The sequence below is a fragment of the Labrus bergylta genome, chromosome 9 (assembly GCF_963930695.1).
Source record: "Labrus bergylta chromosome 9, fLabBer1.1, whole genome shotgun sequence".
In the NCBI taxonomy this organism is placed as follows: Eukaryota; Metazoa; Chordata; class Actinopteri; order Labriformes; family Labridae; genus Labrus; species Labrus bergylta.
The window spans coordinates 8,163,285-8,186,963 of record NC_089203.1 but is presented as its reverse complement, the minus strand read 5'-3'; positions in this window follow the sequence as shown (position 1 = coordinate 8,186,963).

Genomic DNA, 23,679 nt, shown 5'->3' with positions numbered 1-23,679 from the left:
AAACTAAATCAGACTTTCTCCAGTTAAAACCCATCAACTGTTTCTGCAATATGATATAGTGATTCAGTTTAATCTTCTCACAGCCCACTCCTTGGGTCCAGGCCCAGCTGTCTAATAAGTACTGCTTCGGAGCTGCACTTTCCAGACATTCGCATGATTAAAGAGCCAGAAAAGATGTTATTTTCTAATGCTGTTTTCTTTTCTTCTCTGGGATTTCAAAGGTCACATTATTTTGTACGTATGTATATTCTTTAAAGGATCAATGTGTAATAAATCTACTGAATTCAATCATAAAATGACCTTACTAATTTATATCATCAGACATTAAGGAAACATGTTAGTGCTGGCTTCTCCGACAACAACGCAGAAGCCAGTAATGTCTTCCTTCTAAGTTTAGAGTCCGATCCTGAATGGTCTGTATTTGCTTTGACCAGAGAAGTTAAGCAGTTTTAAGCCACCTCAACACAGCCATTTTGGACGCTCCTCGGTTCGCCAGGCAACAGCAAACCAACAGGTGTTGCAGCGATAAAAGCAGGCAAAGCATGGTTCAGATAAAACTGATTCTACATATCTTCGAATTGAAAAATGCAAAATTACATATTTTGACCATCTTTGTGCACAGTGAAGGTGACTCTTAACCTTTGAATGATAATGATAATTTTACATACTCCACATTCATAGACACTCAAATGTGCCCTTTTCAATTCTGTGCTTGTCATCACTCTGTGTGTCTGTGTGGATAACTAATATAAGCACATTTTTACAAACATCTTGTTTAATAACTGACACTGTTTTCACATTCTGTGGACACAACAGGGTCTTCACCACTCTGAATGAGCTGTATAGGGGTCTTCACTGCTAAATGCCACTTAATCCCCTCACACTGATCCATTAAATAAAACCTACTGTCTTCAGCAGAGGTTTTAGCATTCTTGGGGCGGTCACACTTCCTCCAACCTTTTCTCTGACTGGGCAACATATGACCCACAGGCCATTCCATCCATTCATTTCTGTAGCTGGTATCACATTATAAGATTACGAGGCCATTTTGACATTTTGAAAGGGAATCTTGATCTGTAGAGATTAGCTGGTGCTTATGTGTGATAGGGGTTCTGTATTCACTCTGAAATGATCTCAGCATGAGGAAGTGTATTAAAAGCCGACATCTCCTGTGTCCTGAGCAAGTTCAGAGGAGGAACATCGAACCAGTGAGCAGCTTAGTGAAGTGAATCAGCTGCTTTACTTTCTCATTAGAGAGCAGAGACTGATGACATGTGATCTCTAAAGCCCCTATGTTAGGGATTTTAACATTATGAAAGGGCGGTGGTGGCTGCTGGTGGCTACACTAGTATGAAGGCCGGAAAACATCTGCTGTTTTATCGTGGACTGTCCCAATGCAACCAAAAGCAGCATCATTTGATAACCCCATTAATATTTTTCAACAGAAGCCCTAAGCAGACATACATAAGTACATTTTATTAAACTATATTTTCCCAGGAAAATAAGTCCTAACATTAATTTGTTTCCAAGGGAAAAACCACCATAGTTTTCCTGTGTTAACAAGATAAATAAGTCCAAGTCCAATCAAATCAAATTCAAATTATGTCTGAATTCATAGCACATATGCCTTTGTTGACCCAACTTTATTCATCCTATAAAATACAATAATTTATCGTAATTTGGGCTCACATGTCCTTCAAATAGTATAACGATTAAAATGTTCTTTTGTGTGTTTTATGCACACTTGACCCAATCAATGAACTAGGAGTCCCCCAGGTTAATTGAAATGTCACGTTAGTAAAAGCAAAGCATGACCAAAGATGGGCTAATATGAGCATTACATAAAGCTTAGCCTACGGCAAACAGAAGCATATGTGGTGCACCTGACCTGCTGACGTCAGTCTATGTTGACACAAAAGCTAAACGGCTACGCTTGCAAGCAGTTTACATCCTTCACATGAAAGATCTGTCAATATGTGGATTCATGAAATATAAAGGCAGGAGGAAAGATATTTATTTAGCTAAGTATGACACATGATGACATCCTTATTCCTAATCTTCCCTGTTAGGCTCTGATTGGTTGACTCTTCCCCAAGCACAAAGTTGAACAAATGCAAGATGTGGGCCAATCAGAATCTTAAAAGAAAGCTAATGCATGTTGAAGGTGTTTAAGAAAAACAAACAATCAGGTAGTTACCTTCATGTTATAAGAGCACAGACTCATCAGGGTCAGACAGAGAACAAAACTCAGCTCTGGCTATTTCTGTCTGTATCTCCTCAAGCAGCATAAAATCTTCATTTTTATTCAACTCCACTGTTTACCTCTTTTATTTATTTCCCTTATTTCCTTCTTGACCTCTCTCTGCTCTGGCATTACACTGCTGAGGATTTCCCTTGGATTCTGTGCGACTCTCAACTGGCACAGCAAAGCACAGCAGATGATGCATTTCCTCTGGAGGCTGTAGATAGCAAGGGTCCCCCCTCCCCCATCCTCCCCACCTTCTATCTGGGCACTGTTAAGAGTGTCCTGGCGAGCTGCATCACATCCTGGTACGGCTTCCTGGTACGAGTGTGGCGAGGATGGCTGTGAAGGTCATAGGGGTCTCCTGCCCCTCCATTCAGGACCTGTATGAGGACACATGCAGCAAGAGAGCCCTCAGCTTTGTGAGAGACTATTTCCTCCCTGCAAATGGACTGTTTGATCTTGCGCTGTCTGGTGGGAGATATCGCTCCATTAAAGCTCAGACAGGCAGAATGTGCAACAGCTTCTTCCCACAGGCCGTACGTCCGTTAAAGCGCTTTACACCCTGCTCATGAAATCCACACAACATGTAACTTTCTAAAATGATTGCATGCATCCATCCATTATCTATACCGCTTTTTTCCCATTCAGGTTGCGGGGGGCTGAGCTGATTCCCAGCTGTCATTGGTCGAGAGGCGGGGTTACACTCTGGACTGGTGGCCAGACAATCACAGGGCTTTTTACAATTATTTCCATACAATATCTTATATGTTGTATATGCCTTATTTTAATTCTTGCACTGATTGCAATTTTGTTTTTATAAGAGCGCAGGTCTTTTTTTAGCATTGATTTAAGCTTTTATTGTCTTTGATTCTGGGCTTTATTTGTGCTGGATCCTGCTGCAACAAGATCCACATCCGGCAACTATTTGATTGGATCCAGCAACTCAATTGTTGCTATCATAATATCTGTATGCCATTCCTTGTAATATTGAATTTGTAATATGTTCTGTCATTATTTTAGTTTTCTTCTAAAGGACTTGGGAATCTCTTGTTTTCCTTCAATGTAAATTAGTGAGCGTGAGGTCAGATCACAGTCAGGTGATGTCTGGACTCTTGAAACGAGAGTTTTGTGCAGCTCAAGAGCGTTAGGTTGATGTTACCTCCTGCAATTTGGTCAAGGCCTTTTGAGATCAATGGCTGTTTTGTTGACTGTTAAGCACATGTTTTCTTTTATTGTTCTCTGCTGCCCTGCTGCTCAGTGTTATAATTCACTGGAAGTGTGAGGAGTGTGATGATGAAGTTGGTGTTTGCTGAGGGTGCAGCAGCATACCTCAAAAACAGGCACAAATAAATATATCAGCTCATAAAAAATTAGACATTACCCAAAGTATATCCTGCCAGACCCCAGTAATTTTTCTGCAGCAAGTCTGAGCTGGCTGATGTGAGAACGCAGCAGGATATTATCCAGATAATTCACCTCGAGCCAATGGGAGGAGAGAATGACATTTGTATTCTGTGACTGCGGCAAGATGCATAGACGGCTGCATTATATTTTCTGTCAGCAGTTTGTTGCTCTCTTTTGTTGATATTGTGATTCCAACGAAGTACACGTAGCATTGATATAAAGGCAAACATTCTCATTATAGCATCGTATAGCGGATTCTGTTACTTCGTCCGCTACGTCCGTGTCTTTTTCACAACACCTTTGTCACCTCAGTCTTACCTCAGGAGACCCCCCCTCCTGTCTGACAAGGACCCCCCTCTCGTCTGACATGGTTAGTTTTGCTGTGAGGTCATGAGAATATCCGGAGCATTCTGCCTGAAATTATCTAGATATTTTCTTGAGCGCATGTGTGAAAACGGCTTTAAATAGATCCCTTGATTTTGGAGTTTTAGTCGATTATCCTACGAGAGAGAGCTTGTAGGGCAGACGATACCCTGGTCTGTCAGTCAGATCTGGGACCCCCCTACTTAATGAGTATTTCTTGGAGAGACATGAAACGGAAATCTAAATTGAGCATCCGTCCTAGTGTAACTCAGTTTACCAGTGTACATGCAGTAGTACTGTGTGGGTTTTCTTTTTGTTTTCTCCCTCCCTCTTTCTCCCTCTCTCTCTCTCCTGTGCTCCCCCCAGGTGCTGCTCCCAGGCTGACTACAGCCACTGATCAAGCCCACCTGTACTCACTCTCCAATCAGGGGCAGAGTATAAAGAGCAGGAGGGAGCTGACAGTCACTTGACCATTTGGCTTATTGTGTCTCTGCATCTCTGAAGCAGCGGTTACGATTCTGTGGAAGGAGGATGCTCTCCTCAAGCCGTTCTGCATTGTTTAGTTTAGTTTAGTTTTTTTTTTGGGGGGGTAGGGGGTTAACAATGTGTTAACACAGTGTGTTCTCTAGAAGAAGCTTGTTGTTGGTTGTGAAAATGAAATACATGCTTAGACTTCCTTCTTCCTTCCTTCCCAGGGTTTTATTTAATTGTCACTCCTCTCATCCTCGAGCCATCTTGGGAAACAAAGCAACCAGTTAAGCTTGTGTACAACACTTAAATCTATGTTAACAGACTCATGTTGTCCAAAAAGCTCTAAAATGTGTTAAGCAAACACAAGTCTGCAAGTGCAATCGTCACCAGCACTGCTCTGTTTATTTATAAACCATAAACGGGTCAAAGGTCACGGCTACTTTTGGTGTGAGGTTTGTTGTCTGTTAAAGTGTCAAAAAATGTAACATCACTTAAAGCTGCTGTCAATATTATTACGAATAAGTATTAAAAATCATGAATTAAAATTAGTTAATAAAATTTTTGTAGAGGCTATGATAAAGAATTACTTCTCTCAGCACCCCAATGAGAGCAGGTCACTCAGAGAGAGAGAGAGAAAGAGCTGTATCCACTCTCCAATCAGATGCAGAGTATAAAGAGCAGGAGGGAGCTGGCAATCAGTTGTCAGGAATTCTCTGATGTGCAATTTTTGATGCAGTCTGGAATTGTTTTGTCCTCTCCTGGCGCACCGGAACATGACTCTCTATATGCTCTGGGACCTTCAGGATTTACATATTAAGCACTGCTTAGATTTGTTTGTAATTGATGTGTTCCTTAAATGTGTTATTACATGTTTTGTTCTCTTTTTAGCACACTGTTCCCGTGTAACACAATATAATATCACTGTATGTTACATAGATGTGGATGGAAGGACAACCAAATAAAGTTGAACATGATCATGAATGGATCCAATATAGGAATAGGTGACCATGGTAACGGAGGCTACAGTATAGTAATAGTAAGCTATTGAAAAAGTTAGGTTCTGTATAACCTCTAATCAGATGGGCTGTTCCAACATGAGATAAGCTGCTGCCAACAGGTCACTTCTCTTACCCACCCTTTTTATTTCCCTAAATTGCTGATGGTGGCCCGGTAAAGGACAGCCGGCCCATCTGGCATTCGTTAAAATTGACAGATTTCCATTCCAAACCTTTGACTGTGATGTGAGAACTTTAAAGCTTCGTCCAAAAAGGAGGCAGCATTTACGCCTGGAGCTGCAAACGGGCCCAATGATGACAAGTAAATGCATCACACAGTTCGCCGTACATCCTATTTATTTAACCTAAGTGCAAACGTATTTGCACTAAATGCCTCTGTGTTCGCCCGTTCCTTTTTACAGTGGTAAGAAATGAGTTTGCTGCTTGGTAGATTATCCCTCCAGGGGGAAGTCTTGAACTTGAAGCATCAGCTCTATTTGAAAGCTGTTATACGGCCCTCAGTCTGTCAAGGAATTTGGCATGAAATATGTTTAATTAAGGCAGTGGGGAAAAAAAAATTGGCCTAAATGTCTCAGTTAAATATATTGGACTTTTGTCACCTCTCTTTCTCTGGCTCTCCCTCTCTCTCTCTTTCTCCAAACCATCCAACACTGTCCTTCATATCTCAATAAAGGGCTCATAATCTATTTTTCTGAGTCAAGTATATCTGTCACTCAGTTAATTAGCCTATCAGTCTCTCCCTCCTTCTCCTTTTACCTCCTGTCAGTCTCCTATCCAGCCCCGTTGTATTCAAATTAAATGTACATTATCATTAAAAATCCCAGTGCTATAATTGTCTTATTTAAGTGCACTGACACCGTTTTTAATCATATTCCACTCCTCTCTCTCTCTCTCTCGATCCTCTCCTAAAGTGTTCACATTATGTGTGAATCAAGTTTATATCATCCCCAAATGTCTTTTATTAACTGCATCTGCCACCATCTGAATCAGCCTCTTCCAATCATCTCTTAACCTAAACACACCGCAGAGTGTCTACCTCAGCAGAACCGACGATGGCGTCTGTTTTGTTTGTAAGAAGTAACGCATCACATCAAATATTAACAACATGCCCGCTGGAGAGGAGTGCGAGCCACTTTATAGTCGCAGCTTGAAAAAAAAAACGTGAGTGAGGAAATGAAGTTGGAAGGGCCGGTGTTTTCTCTTTGAAGAGGGGTTTGTAATCAGTGTCTCGGTTCATTAAGGTGACGTGCGCTCCTGATGAATCACCAATCACAAAGTGCTGTAGTGTTGGGTGGGTACAGTTTAGCATTCAAATGACATCATCATGCCTGTGTTCAGTTTTCTGCAACGCAGGCTGCTCTGATTAATGAGGAGTCAAAACATGATGCCCAGAGAAGACTGTCGAAAGGATGTGGGCCGCAGGTTGGAAAAGTATGATGGAGAGTTACCGGTCACATAAAGTTCAGGCTCTTGTTTGATTGTGTTGAATTTTGAACATGTGAGGCATGCATACAGAGGAAATAATAACAGGTGTAAAGGTGAGAGAGTATTTAAGGGATGGATTGTCAGACGTAAATATAATCAGAGATTCTCATTGGTTACAAATCCCACATATTGTTGTCAGGCATTCTTGGCTGTTTTAATGTGACATGGCTCCTGCCGCCACATGTCCGATGTGTCCCTGGGCAAGAAACCTTACCCCCTTTACTTGAAATCCCAAATCAAATTGATTTTAATCAATTGAAGACATTTTACACATAAACATAGCTCTGATGGAATTTAAAATATAAGAAATATATAACCCCCTGTACAGTGTGTGCTGATAAAGACATGAGCTATTCAGAGGAAAATGTTTCTTTGAAGCATGTTGTAAACATGTTTGATTCCACTATCAAAACAGGCATTTTAACCCGGGTGTTAATGGGACTTTTGCAGTCAGCCTCAAGTGGGCACTCAAGGAACTGCAGTTTTTCTGCCTTATTTTTCAACACCAGAAGTTGCAGCTTGGTTTGTACCAAGTTCAGTGGCAATTCATCCATTTGTTTGATTTAATTATACTCACAAGTTACAGAATGTAGACATTTGTAGCTCCATCTGTAGAGATTGGCGTTGGGAACCGAAGGGAGGCAGGCCGTCAACCAACGATCTTGAGGAGCCTAAGAGAGCTCAAGAGCTCCGATGTGCCCTTGAGCAAGGCAACAACCCGCTCTCCTCCCCCCGGCTCAGGAGCGCTCACTGTGGGAAGCCCTCTCACCCCCTTGCAAGTCTATATGATCCTGTTTCTGCATGTTGGTGTATTTAATTAATATTGAAAAATTGATTAATAACAGAGTGTAAAAATTGAATTTCCCCTCTTTCACCAAAAAAAAGACTCTTTGAATGGATGTATTACTTCACTTATTCTCTCTCACAATCGAATCAGTCTGTTGACAATTTAAAGTAGCCTCTAATTAAAATCTGATTACGAGTTTTAAGACCACCAACCGTTTTAATTTCATCAATGTCACTCTGCCCTGCTGTGACTCAGTGCACTTCAAAATGTGTGGCCTTGACATGGTTTACCTTTTTGCAAAAGGGTTTTCTCTTTTTATACAGTGACAAATACACACAGGGATGTGCTGAGAAAGAAGAGAAAGAGGCACTGAATTAGAATCAGCCCAGGTGTGTGATTCAATAACTGACGACAAGTTCAAATGAAAAGAGGCATCCATGACAATAATGACAGGAGAGTGGCTGGAGAAGTACTTTATGAGTTAGCATAAAATCAGACTAAAAAGCAAGTTCTGCAGAGAATTTCAATTGGATTGCAGCTCATGTGTTTGATTGCATTTCCATTTGATTGTGTTAAGGGAAGGAGTGATGAGAATGCTAGATGAACACAGCAGAGACACACAAAGCTATGATTAAATTTGTCTTCGCAATAACAGTGAGGCAAGGTGGGTGTGCATATTTTACACACCTCACATTCAGGAGTAGATTACAGGTGTTCCACTGGCACGCTTCACTTTGGTCGGATCTATCTGAAGCCAGAGAAAAAACACCCACTGTGTTCAGAGACAAATACAGCCACAGTCACAGACACAGAGACATACAATACAGATAGATATTTGGAGTACGGCAGCAAAGGATTCTAACTGGCACAGTGTGACAGAAGTAATGTGTCTGAGCCAAGGCTTTGAGAAACTACACAGAACCAAACTGTAGCACCACAAAGGCCCAGCTGCTCGTGAATCAAAGTAATGACTGCAGGAAGGAGGCTTTTTATTTCTTTTTATTTCAGTGGTGACTTTATTTATCTTCAGAATGTGTTTTACATGGAAGGATTCATCACAAGGAAAGGAAACAAAACGGAAGAAGGGGAAGGGGGGTTAACAGTACATAGAATACAAGACTTGCCAGATTAATTAAGCTCCCTTTATCTTTAGTTTTTTTTTTTTGGGGGGGGGTGTTCCTTTCCTTGTTCCTTTCCTGTGGGTTTGGAGGCCCAGAATGTGTCAAGTGATACATTTGAATAGTAGTAAGCTTATTAGTGGGAATAAAACTTCTATCTTCTTAGTGACTCTTGCAAAATCCTGAAAATCTGAAGCATCTATAATCTATGACAACGGGTTCAAACTGGAGGTAGTTCTTTCTAAAGGGGGCGCAACCATTTAGGGTTCATCAACCATTAATCTGCAGGGCTGAGATCTAAACCCTTCTGTTCAGGATGTTGTCCCTTCACACTGCCCCTACTGTTCATGTAAATACTGCATCTTGCAACCGCATCATTTAACTTGAATGAAACTTTCTATCAGAATGAAAAATCATTCTGACATGTGCAGAGCCATCCTGCTGGTCTGCCCAAAATAACAGCCGAACACAGTGTTCCTTCCTGTTAACATATATCAGGAATGTTCTTTAACTCTGGAGAAATGGATCTCTGTTGTTTGGTACATCATGTAGGCGTTTCTGTCAATGGCCGTGTGTCAGTTACATTCTTCTCCGGCGTGAGATCCAGTTCAAGCAGAACTTAAGCCCAGGCTGAGTTTTTATTCCTCAAGTTGACTCAACCTGAGTTATAGCCAAAACAAACACTGCTGTCCCTCTCCACTCTGCCCTTAGCTGTGTTACAGATGTCATTCTCCTCCTCCTCTCTCTCTCGCTCTCTCTCTCTCGTCTGTATCTTTGGATGTATTTTATTTGACTCTTCTCTTTCTTTTTTTTTCTTCTCCACCGGACTAAGCTGCGAACTCAGCAGTAGTGACATAATTGCCCTGCAGTGGATAAACAGGGGTGGAGTGCAGGTCTGCAGGACCTTCAAACATACGCAGTAAGAATCATTTCAACCCAACCTGGAAAGCAGGAACAGATCAAGAGTGTAGGCTTACATGGATACTGATCTGAACAACCATCAGCATAAACCACCCCTCTCAATTAGAATGAGATTTCTTTCAGAATAAGCCGGATTTTGCGTCCATGTAAATAAAACTTCTGAAGCCGGGATAAAGAAAAGACTGCAGACCAATAATACATCAGACAGCATGAGAAAGGCTGTATTCTAGTAGAAAAGGTCTGAACAGTCAGGACTGTTTCCTAATGGAGTTCATGGTGTGGGGTTTTGAACTCACACAGCAAAATATGATCATTGAAGATCCACTTTTCAGAGAGATAAAGGTTCTCTAGGAACTTCAAGTGTCCACTTCATCTGAACGCCTAAAAGCAGGAAAATCTATTGGAACATTGTTATTTTGGGAATGATCAGTGATAAGAATCTTGGCCCATTAAACTAAGATAAATAGATCTTCCATGCCTTAAGTTTTTGTTTTGTAATGGCACATCATAAGCTGCTGATCCAAGAAAATATCCACATGCGAGCCGCGGTCCGTCAGCGCCGTCAATTGCTGCCACTCTAGTCAATGATTATGTTTCTACAGCGGGTTTTCTCCGGAGTGTGCCAGCAGCGCCACTACGCTCTGCTCCGTTTTAAATATGCTGAGAGTCTATTTTCGATGGAGTACGCTGCAGGCACGCATCAAGCTGAACAGAATAGAACAACCTGGAAAGGAAGTCAGACAAGGAAACGCAAAGAGTGTCCGGTCAATTTTAAAATAAAACACAAAATACGGACTCAGGATGGTATTTTTTATCACTTTATCAACATACCGTCAAAACAGAAAGACAAAGCAGCATGTTGTTTGCACATTTTTCTCTTTATTCCCGTGTGATCCTGTAGTTCTCCTGTGATTTGTATACAGCTGCTCATGGCGGTGCTCCGCTGCGCTCACGTTCCAGAAAGGGCTCCGGTGGGGATTGGCACGCTCTGTCAGATAGAGCAAAACCATGGCGCTGACGGATGGCGGCACACACAGGCTATGTGGAAATTGGGGGTAAGCTACAGAAAACATGTGTGACCCTTAATATGGCCCTTGAATAAAACCTTGTTGAGACTTTCTGGTTATAGTAAATGATTTAACCTTTCCTATTTTCTTATCATCACATCAAACAAAGCTTTAGAACATTTTACAGAGAACATTTTTTATTTCCACATTTTGGCCCTTAGACTTCTGGAAGAAAATAAATTGCAGGAACACATAGGCAAACATCCAGCCGCCCACTCATACAAGAACAAAATCAACCATGTCTGCTTTAATCATAAGGATGTCCACCAATGCTGCTCTATAATATACCAGTCTTATCTGTATCCTCTGCACCAGCTTACCGTATTACCTTACTACCATATTGCACTTTATGCCTATTCATGTTTGTACTGCACCTTGTTGCGCTTTTGCACTTTTTATGGTTAGAACGCCAAAAACATTTCGTTGTCTCTGTACTTGTACTCTGCACAATGACAATAAAGTTGAATCTAATCTAATCTAATCTAATACACCTCTTCAAATCATGCATGAACGAACATAACGCAGGCTTCAATGCATAACATAAACACGTATATGGATGTCTCAAAGCATTTACACAAATGCAAACACACACACACACGCAAGTCAATGCAGAAAAACACACAAGATGCACATGTTCCCATCAACCTCATCCAGCTGACACTGTGGTGACACGTACAGCACACAGGGTGATGATTTGCTCATTATTTACACCTTTTCCCATTTTCATTGACTGCAAGCCAACGTCTACATGTTCTACATGTGTATTCAAATAACTGGAGATGTAGCCTCAACACATTCAAAATGTACAGGAGGAGAGATGGTTAATGTGGAAACACATCCAGAGAGAAGGATCCAGATTCAGATTTAGATGACTGTATTTATCCCAGCATAAAAGAAGAGATCAAAACAAAAAAAAAAAAAAAAAAACACACAATTGCTGAAAAAGGTCTCATAGTCAAAGACATCAGGTTAGGGGAGTGTGAGAGAGAGAGAGAGAGCTGGCAAGGGGAGTCACAATGAACAGGCTTGAGTGTAAATAAATCTGAAGTAAGTATAGTTAGTTTATTACATAAGGAACATGTGTTTTCAATTGCAAAAGTTTTATTTTTTAAGTCCTGCTTCAAACTAAAATATATTTTTATAGATGGCCCCAGTCGAAAATGACCGATAAGAAAAGATGTGTACTTCTGTGTCATAACCCGGCTCGAGGGTAATGGCAAAGAATGGTCAGAAGTTTACCAAAGAAAAAGAATAATTTATTTCAGAACGAGTGAAGTAATCATCAGTGGTGAACGTGTGTATGTGTGTGAAAGCATGATGTGGTGTGAGGAGTTGAAGAGTGCACAAACATAAGAACTGAAACGACAATGGTGCAAGCGTCAGCCAGGCTTATAGGAAGAGAGCGAGAGAGGCACAGGAAGCTGGGCTGTTATATCCGGGGTGAAGCAATGGGCTCAGGTGCTCCAGATCTAGCAGGATATGACATCTCCATGGCACCTCAAAGACAAGACATGCAAATAAGCACACACATACTGTACACGCACACACTCTAAGCAGGGGACATCACTTTCTGACCAGTCCTCGGTTGCTAAGCAGTGTGTGTGCTCGTATGTTTGGGAAGTTGTCTTTGAGCTAAAGGAAGGGATTGCATTTTTTTCGGTTGGGTATTTTAAAATTCCAGCTTTACTCTTTGTGATTTCTCCAAAGTTTCCTTTTCCAGCCTAAGTACTTGTACAAGTCAACCTTTTATCTGTATAATAAGTTTGATATGAAGATTAATGGAAAAGCTTATTCAGTTATTCTGCCTCGGTTTCCCCTTTAAAAACGTTCTCTTTAATGATAAGGGTATCTACCGTTTCACAATATTTTTGAGTGTTGCAGATATCACACATATCCTAATAAGACTTTGGACCTTCACTATGATACATGCATGTTGTTCGTATGTAACATTAAGTAGAGCCATTGACATTTTTCTCTAATTCCCTTTTTTACATTTGCAGTGTTTTAAAAAGAAATTATTATATATTTTTGCCCAATTTACAAGCTTTCTAAGTGTGCAGCATTCATTTCCACACAGATCTCTCTCTCTCTCTTACACACACACACACACACACACACGCACACGCACGCACACACACACACACACACACACACGTGTATAATACAGCAGGGGAAGATGAATGAAAGGTCGGCTCTGACCTCTAATAGCTTTGACTTGCTGACATTTGCTGTCCAGCCTCTGAGAAACCAGAGGGATTTGGGGATTAGAGCACACACTTACACACACATACATGCTTTTAAATGTTCACATATTCAGGCAGTCATATATGCTTTCCAGACACATACTGAATGTACGTATCAAGAGACATTCTTTACATGTACAGAGAGTCATACAAAGCCTGAGTTGTATTTGAGCATCCACATCACCTACAGGCAACCATCTGCACCATCCGTCAGTCTGCTTTGTTATCCTGTTCTCTCAGGGATGGAATCACTGCAGTAACCACGCAGCAAGATTGGAAATATAGTCTCCAATGTTCCCACTGTTTCACAGGTTTCACAATTTAATTATGTTTCTATATTAAAATATGATGCTTCAGAAAACCAGTGACAATGATGGAGAGGCAGAGAGAAAGCCTACTCCCCACACCACCACCCCACACCCCCCCCACTCTCCCATGGCTTGTTCTTCTCTAATGTATCACAGTTGCTGAAATGTCAAATCAAGCATCGACGTTAAACACTGAAGTGCCTGTGAGCGGCTTCCTGTCTCTCTTGCTTCTCAAGTGTGACTTATAACTCTGCCATGGAGGACGATGTCTAAAAGTTTCAGATACTTGATGAGCAATGTGAGTAAGAGGCACTTATGGTAAGTACTTATCGGTCTAACATAACTCCTTCATTTACCTTGAAGAGTTGAATACTCTTTAAATTAACGAATGTACAGATATGTTTGCCTATAAGAGACTGACACAAGTACTGTAGCAGTGATACCAATTATAACAGCAAAGTGAGAAGTACAAGTCCTCCAAATTTGTAGAGTCTGTTTGGGCCCTAAGCAAAAACTAATTGGGGGGCCGTCTAACCAGCGTTCATCACCATTATGTCTGTCAGTGTCCTGACGATTACTCCTCTTCCTCTTTTTTCTCTCCTATAGACAGATAATTCCTCTTCATTTTACCTTGATGGCTTTCATTGACAAGCTTTGGTTTTCTCAGCAATAATTCATGTGAATTCAGGGAAATGCGAGTGAGTGCTGTCAGATGGGGCCCCCTTAGGGAGGTTTCCTACTGTCATTGCAAAATTTGCACATTTTGAGCTACTGATGTGGATTAAAGTTTGTTAGCCATTCGAGCCCCCCTGTACTACTCTGGGGTCTCAAACAGTTGTCTGCCTTGCCTGTTGACAAAGCAGCACCTCTGATGGAGTGCTGAGAAGTTGAGGTTTCAGTGGTGACCTGGTTCTGGCTCAAGACTTCCTTTTTTTTTGGCGGGGCAACACAAACGCCGATATTTCTTGGTCCGTAATGCCCATTCATCAAGATATATAGACAACATAGACAATTGTAGCATATCAGCTGTGTGTCGCATTGTCTTCAGACATACTGTTAAAGACTTATACATCCCAATCCCACTCTCTGATTTCACCTTTCAGAGGAAATACTGCTCAACAGAAGGAGAATAGCTTGCTGACAGTTAGGATAGGAATGCATTGATGTCTTTTGAATAGATTGTATATCCTAAAGTCAACATGCTAACAACTTAAATTGGCGTCTTTTCAGATTAGGAGCCATTGGGGCAGCTGTAGCTCAGTCACAAGTGTCCTTGGGCAAGACACTGAACCCAAATTGCTGCCAGTGCTGCATCAGGGGTGTATGAATGGGATTAGTAGAGTGTTTTAAATTTGTCATTTAAGTAATGGGAACCAATTTGCTTGTGTCCACTTAAATATATTGGTATTCATGGATCCATCATTTTCATTTTCCAGTTTATTCAATTGAGTTTCCACAATTTGCAAGAAAGAAGATCCTAGATGGTTAGTGTGTTTGAGGTTAAAACACCAGCTACAAATATTCACTAACTTGCCCTAAAACAAGTCTTTAGAAACACATTTGAGTGACCTGTACTTGGATCAAAGGTAATGCTCTCAAAACCTCTGTCACTTCCAGATGTGGTGGGTGACGTTAAACCTATTTGCTAAAATATACTTTTTTTCCATTGGTGATTTGTTAGGCTATATTAAGAAATTACTACTTAACAGGTCCCTTTGTATTAACGGGAAACAGGTGTCCAAGTGACTACGACAAAGGAAAACAAAACCTGTCAATCTGTCGCCGTGCTCCCAAATCTTATCCTCCTTTCCATTTGATGTATTCAGCTGGGCCCCACTATTGAGTAGGAGGATTCACAACCGTGCTATCACTTCTTTCCTCCTCTCAGTCCCTCTTGTCAGAATCTTCCTCATACTTGTCTGTCATTCCTGTTCCTTGATCCCCAGTGAGTTGTCAACAGGTTCCAGTCTTGAGTGGGTGTCTCCACATGCTGTCATTTAACTGGAACACTACTTATTTCTCCCCTGTGACAACCAAGTCTTGCTTGCATTTGCCTCTGTGAAACTGTACTGTAGGCTATAATCTTTTTTTAACATCCTTTTACTTTCTAGGAGTTTCGCTGCGACAGAATGCTGCTGCCATAGCAAGAAGCTCCTGTAACATTTGACAGAGGTGAAATTTCAAGCCTACAAAGGTCGGCGGTAGGAACATTTTAATTGCACATTTATATTAATGTATACCACAATAAAGAGCAATGCTTTGTCTCCAACATGTTTTGCTGGCAACTACTATATTGTTAAAGTTAGAGAAGATCCTGGGCATATCAAGTCTGTGACAGGACACAGACTCTAGAAACTGGTGTGAAAGTCCACCCATAACAAAAAAAAGTGAACTCTTCATCTCTTTACATAAAGGAAACTCAATGTCCTGCATTGGTACCAAACGTTTGCACCGCATGGACATCGTGCACGGCAAAGAGGATGAAGTCATCGTGACTCTATCCTCTGGTTTGAGGACTGTCATCTTGATGTCACCATCTTGGGTTTTCTGAGCTAGAAGTGGCAGTATAGTATTCGGACAAAAGACTGTACAGACTAGACAATGTTCCTTGAAAGGCACCAAACCCAAAATGTTGTAAATGTCATATTCAGTAACTTGTAACTTGAGGTGATGCCAGGTTATAAACATGTTAATTTCTGCTGTAGCGTTGGGCTCCTTCTGGATTGACTCACTTTTGAAGCCAGCCTCAAGTGGCTCTACTTTTCAGGCCCACAGGTAGTCCAATATGAACATACAGAAATGACTGTTCTGTTTGAGTCCAATCCGAGATGATCCGTAAAGACACACTGTGCCATTCGGAAATGAAGATCATGCTCATTTGCTGAGTCCAATCCAACTAAAAACATAGCTGCACATGTACACTAGACACTAAACTGAACAAATCATCCTCTATACTAACTACTCTGCCTTTTATACAACTGACTGAATGATTGGCAGACTAGGCAATATTGGTGCCCAGTTTTCTTCTCAGATTAGAGCAGATGATACCATGGCGTCTCCAGACTCTTTCACACCTGTTGTATGTTCTCAGTATGAGACAATTTGTTCTCTGGAAAATGCCTATTAAAATGCACGTTGCTTGGCTGTGGAGCACAGGTCACCCTAGAGGACATTGTGCCCTCATGCAACGCTCATGGAAGTTCTGACAGCTTGGTCAGAAACATGCACATCAGTAGCCTGTTGGAGGTCAGTTTGAAGGGCTCTGACAGTCCTGTTCCTCCTCGCACAAAGGAGCAGATACAGGTCCTGCTGCTGGATTGATGCCCTTCTACTGCCCTGTCCAGCTGTCCTTGTGTAACTGCCAGTCTCCTGCTATCTCCTCCTACTCTCGAAACTGTGCTTGGAGACACAGCAAACCTTCTTGCATCCGTATGGATGTTTTAGTATTGTGGGATTGCTGAATAGCCTCGCAGTTATGTTGCATGTCCTATGTACGGAGGCTAAAGTCTTCATCGCTGTGGCCATGGGTGCAAAGTCAGACTCGGCCCTTTGCTGCATGTCACCCCTGTGGTAACTTCTACTAATAAAAGGCACCAGTCGACAACTTCAGGTCCAGGTATTTACTCTAGAACAGTAGGATTTTGTATACAGAAAATGGATGAGACGGCATCGTGCTGCAATCAAGGGTATTATCAAGTAACGTTCAAGTACATAGCAGCAAATAGAAAAACCTATATGCCAGCAAAACTAATAACTTAAATAACAGCTCTCCTTAGTGGGAGTCGGTAATCCTATTACCTTAGATTTAGCATTATTTTATAATACTCAAGTTACAACAACCCCCACTCTCTACTCACAATTGTTCCTGTCTATCTTCAGCTGTCCTATCCAACGAAGGCAAAACAGCCCAATTCCCCCCCAAAAAATGATTAAAAGAATTTTTAGTGTTGTGTTTGTGTCCTGTTTTCTGTCATTGTAATGTTGAATGTCATAAAATGCTATTACAAGCCAATTTCCCATTGAATGTTAGTGGGTACTATATCATGTATCTATGAATCTATATATCTATTTGTATGTCTGTCTATGCCAGAAATCTGTCTGTAATGCCTAATGTTTTCTTCTGCTTCATTTTGTGGCGTTTTGACATTTTTGTGAAGTCAGGGATGACTCTCCTGTCAGCATAAAGTTGACATTTTGGTTGGGCACCAATAGTATTGAGGGTTTTGTAAAATGTACGTGCAGGATACCGAGCCCAGGTGACTCCTGACCAATGGGCCCTCCATCTTAAACAGTATGCTCACTTGCCAAGTTAATTGTGAACTGTAAATGTAATGGCTATCCATTTCATGAGTCAGCTCATCTGAAGTGCACTTTTTCCCGATATGGTTGGTTTGTTTTTATGCAGCCCTTTCTCTGTTTATGCATTCACAGCCTCTATACCTGCATCAGTTGCTTTTAACTGCCACAAGAAGTAAAATGCTTTGCAAGCATTTCTCACCTGACAATTTAAAGGTCTCATCATCAAGTGAAGTACGAAGGGAGACCCTTACACAGGCATCCTAAGTTTCTACTGAAATACTTGGTTGTGTTTCTTCTTCATGCATCACTTTTAAAACAGTGTCCTCAAAAATACATCAATCTCTCTATTTTAACACCAGATAACGCAGTCCAATGAGATGGAAGGAGGCAGCAGGAGTGTGGGGCTCCCACTCATACTATTTATCCTTCAATGTTTCTTGCAGTATCAGTTGTTTTTTTGTGGTAAGCTGTATTTTTTTTTCCATATAGATGGAGTTGATGTGAATAAAACTTATCTTCATGAAGCTCAGGTGCAGGAAAAACCCTCGAGATTTGACTCTGCTGAAATCTGGTTTCTTCAAAGGAAATCACAATAATGCGTGGAAGGACAGGATCCCCCTGAAGTCTAGACACAAGTTAAGCTGAAGGGACCTTAAGTGATTGCTGGAGCCTTTATGCTTGGACAGTCTTGACAAGTAAAGGTAGAGATGGAGGAGAAAATGTTTTGCAATTGCATTGAAAGGCCGATAAAAGAATTGTGAGGCGTTTGACATTGAGAGAGAAAAAAAACAGATTGAATATATGTAATCAAAGGAATCAGACGAGTGGGAAACAAACTGTGTTTATATTTTCAACTGCAAAAACCTTTTGAGAGAGGCTATAGGTCTAAAAGTTGTATTTTCCCTCTATGACCAAACTAGGGTTCGGAGCCACCTGAGCTCAGTGTCCCAGTTCAACACCATTGAAACCTCTTACTGTGCCAGAGTCCAATACAAAGTTATTCAATGAGATATGGTTCTAGCAACAACAACAAAATAAACTTATGTAGCAAGTTTTATCCTGCAGTTCATGACGAAATATCTTCTACAGACTATTTTAACCCACAACAGATAGATGTCTCGTTGTCCCTCTGCTGTGGCAACATTTTCTGGGTTATATTTGTTCTACAACCAGAGGTGGGCCCTGGTAATCCAAAATGTAACTTTGGTAATTCAATAATTTTAACAAAGACATTAACTTTAATAGCAGTTTATCAATTATTTAAATAATTAAATGAAGTTAACGTTAATATCTACTGGTATGATGACCATTAACCGGTATGATCAAAGAACAAAAGAAACAGCAGCTTTTTGCAATGATAATAGATTCTAGTTCTAAACAAGCCGTGATGACTCAACTTAACATTACATACGTGTCTGTGTTGAAAACCTACAAATGATAGAATCTTTTGTAGGTCACCACTGTCTTCACTCTAGTGGTAAAGCAAATGGTAAATAGACTTGAGATTTATAGCTCTCATCTAGTCTTTTGACTACTCAAAGTGCTTTTCACACAGTCACACATTACACACTCTGAAGGCAGAGACTGCTATAATAGGTAAAGTACCCATCCGTATTAACTAATCCCATTCAAACAAAGTCATACATCGCTGACATAGCAGCGGGAGCAACTTGGGGTTAAGTGTCTTGCTCAAGGACACATCGGACATGTGGCTGCAGGAGCTGGGGATCGAATCACTGACCTTCTTGTTGAGAGACAACCGACTCTACCTCTGAGCTACTGCTGCCTCTACTTCATGTAGGACAAGCAGCATTTCACAATAAAGGCACCTGGAGCAGAGACAGGCATGTTGGCTCAAAATTTAACACAAATACGAAGCAAGAGTGTATGGTCTAAATTTGGTTAAGGTCTCAAATCCTAAGGGCTCATATTGAGAAAAAGTTAAACTCCTATGACGTCCACAAGTCCTTCCTCTGCTGTTTCCTCTTTCTTCCTGGAGTTTCCCTCATTGCAGGTAGTCTTCTACCAAATAATTCATGAATCTCGAGCATTGTGCGTGCCATTAGCTGATCAGCACCTGTCGACAGCTCCTCGACTCGCCTGTGTTGGACGAGTGCTCAGATTCTGTCTATTGCTGATTGAGACCTTATTAATGCTAGATACTTTCACTTTGTGAATGATGGCTCGGTAAGCAACACCAACGAGCCAGCAGGCACAATGCATGACTCCAAGCCTATGTATCTAAACTAAATAGAATGCAGCCCTTTTGTTGATGTTGCAATTGTACTTCTCTTGCTGTGACAAGCCTGAATGTCTGCTGTGAAAGGGGCTTTTGACTCGCTGCTTCACTCTCTCTCTGCCACTTTAACTCCCTCTCGCTGTCTGTGCTAACCCGATCTGCGAGCTATTTCTGAAATATGCCTGGCTCAGTGTTTTTATTTCTTTTTCACACTCCTGAATAAAATATGTCAACTGCGTTGGGGTTGTTTTAGTGTTTTCCCAGCAGAGTCTCCATGCAGCTGTAAAGATTCATTTAGGAAACATCATCCAACACACAGGCGCCCCTTTTCTGCCAAATCAAGCTGGAAAACAATTTGTTGCAACAAATGGTCCAAACTTTTCTGATGGGTTGATGACTGAAGTGAGACTTGAAAGATACAAACAGGATGCAGAGGGGGTGGGTGAGGAGAAAAAGGCTGCAAAGCAAGAGGAGACATCTGCATTTTTCAACTTTTTCCTTCACCCCCTTCATCCCCTCTTCGCTCTCCGCCTGTCTCGAATTCCATGAATGCCCTGCACCATCAGACGAGGCACTGGATGACATATGGCCGTCCATAATTCAAGATGATTTGAGTACACATTTCTGGGATTTACAAGGGCTGAGATGCCGTTTTCACGGTCATAAATCCAATTTGAAAAATCCAGCCTCCAGAACTCCTGATGCCTCCGGAATCATACTTGGGCTTAACTTTTTTTTGGATGTGCACTTGTGTTAAGGAAGCCAATATGATTGAATACAACATGTTTACACAGCAATTTAAGGCATACGTTTAGCAGCATTTTATTTTGTTTATAATTGATTTATTTCTACACTGTGTTGTGAATAAGGCTGTAGCAGAAAATGTATTTTGTTGCTGATTAGAGGAGAGTGTTTTTATGGTAACACAGTGAAATACATTTTGAAAAAAACTGTTTAAAGGAGCAATATGTAACTCTGACACCTAGTGTTTAAAAGAAGTACTGCAGCCCCAATAAATTCAAAAATATTAAGGAGACATGTCTCCCTCCGACCTCTCCTTCCTAGAGTCGCTGTGCATGCAGGTTGCCATGTTGAGACACTGAAGCTTCAGTGTTTAGCCAGCTCTGCATCAGTTCTAAAACCTTTCTACATTCTAACCTCTCACCATTATTCTAAAGCATCTCCAGTTTTTATCTTTGTTTGACTACGTTTCTGCTCGTGGAGCTGATTAAAGGCTTTTTAGGCCGGGCAGAATCATTTATATCTGAACCAGTTATCTTGCCCGCTTTCATTGCTGCAACACCTGTTGGTTTGCCGTTTGCCTGGCAAACTGAGAGGTGTCCACAACAGCCATGTGAGGAGCCTTAAAATTGCTTACCTTCTCTGGTCCACACAAAAACAGACCATTCAGGACCAGAATATAAACTTAGAAGGAGGACATACTGGCTGCTGCATTGATGTTAGAGAAGCCAGGATTTCAACATTGCATGCTTCCTTAATGTCTGATGATATAGTATGGTAATTTTATGATTTCATTAAATAGATATCTCACATATTGGACCTTTAACTAAAGCCTTCACAGGCTTCTCACAAAAAATAGAAATAGACAGGAGAAGCATCCAAAACATGGTCAAGATTAGTTGGCAACATGATCTACTTCGATTAAATTTTTTTTTTTTTTAAACATTAAATATTTAACTCATGCAGCAGTTAGTCAATAATTTAAAAAAATACTTTATTCTCTTCAATGTTCATTTTAGAATTCTCTCAGCCATCTCTGAACCAGAAGCTCATGAGTATGTTTTCACTCTCCTCCACATTCTGTCTGTGTTATAAAGACAGTGGAAACATGGCGGCTAAACTGTTGCAAATGCTCCCCTAACAGCAACAAGGTTCTGAGTTTGGAAACACTCAGCAGCTTGAGCCTTTCTGAGGTGCAGCGTCGAGTTTGCATATCCGCCTTAAGATCGGATGTTCTCCAGGTTTGCACACTTTCTCACATGATGTAAAGACGTGCAAATCAGGAGAACGTTATCTTCCTCAAGTGAGGAGAAAACTGGTGCCATATTCTCATCTTTACTCCATCAAACTAATTCCCCGAGGACATTCACCCCCAATTTTCACATACTCCATGCATGCCTCGGTTTCGCTCCATCACAGGAGAACTACAAGGTTATGCGAGAATAAAGAACACCTGCGCTGCGTGCCAAGATGCTCTGCACTAGGCGTGCCTTTAACATGGCCCTTTATGGCTGATCAAGGATGGGCAGGTGTTGTAATATCCCCTGAATAAAAGAGCACTGACAGTAAAGTTAGTTTTACAATGTATTTCAGAAGATCATAAAAAGTGCCAGATGCAGCCACCTCACATGGACTTGTCACTTTGTCAGAGCTACCAAAGTACAGGAGCAGTTCATTTCAATAATGTTGCTTAAGTTCTTTGTACTGCCCTAAAAATGTTAGGACTGCACAGAACAAGCATACATAATACTTTGACCCCGCAAAGCAATTCACTTAAATGTTCTCACTCAGACCTGTGCTATCACGTAATGGCGGAGCAGAATGTTCTAATCCAGTTTTAATACATCATTGGAAAGAGGATTTCAGACACTATGAGACAATATGACACAGCCTTTGTATGAAACATGTTGAGGCCTCAATCTACTGAAAAGGGGAACATAATAACAATAAATACATTTAAAAAATGAAGTGTGACAAAAGTACTCTCTTTTGATACATAAATTGACATCTACGCTATTTAACCCCTTGAGAAATCCAATCACATCCGACATGATGAAATTATTTGTGGCTGTCAAAAAGGTTGTTTTTATATTCCTCATATCAAGAGAGAACACTGATTTGGTACTGACTTGTTTATTTTATTTTTTAGCTTCATCATCTGGATTAAAGTATCCATACAAGCCCATGAGGCATGACTTTGCTTATATTAATTTGAATCACAGCACACATCAAGCACCTGAAGAGAGTGGATTATAAATGTTGCTGTCTTTTTCATATTGAGCAAATTTGTCCTGCATGTTTATGATCTGTAGACATTTTTTGCTGCTTCAGATCCGAGCTTGCATCTAAAACGTGTGAATGCAATGTTCATTAAATAATAAGCACATTCATGCTGAATGACGAGGGCCCCCCTGATAGACATTTTGCCTGCATGACTTGTATTGACGTCAGTGCTGTGTGGTGATGCAGTCAGTATAATCATGTCGACCAGGAAATCTCCAAACGGCCTGTTTGAGCGCACATTTTCTGAAAAGTGGAGCAGGAAAAACATGGAGAGGATGGACTTTTCTCCTAATTGGAGGGTTTGTAGACAGACTAGGGACACATAATAGTGTTAGAAAAAAAGTGTATTTTACATAATCTATTACCTTTAAGGATCATTATAAGTTAAAGTCAGTGTTAGAGCAGCTTTACTTCAACCTCTATAAATAACCCCATAAGTCGTTCACATTATATTACCGTTATAGTTACTAATGGTAAAATTAGTATGATCGGTCTATCATCACACTGCGGTCTATTATCAATACTACACTTTTACACTTTTACGGACATTGTAGCTATAAATCTGTTTAGTTGTTACTGCTTTGTTTGTCTCTATCCTTCTCCAAATCTTCTCCACTATCCCGCTTTCCAAGCCCGACACAGTTTCGGCAGATGAGTCCACATCAGTCTGGTTCTGCTCAAAGTTTCTG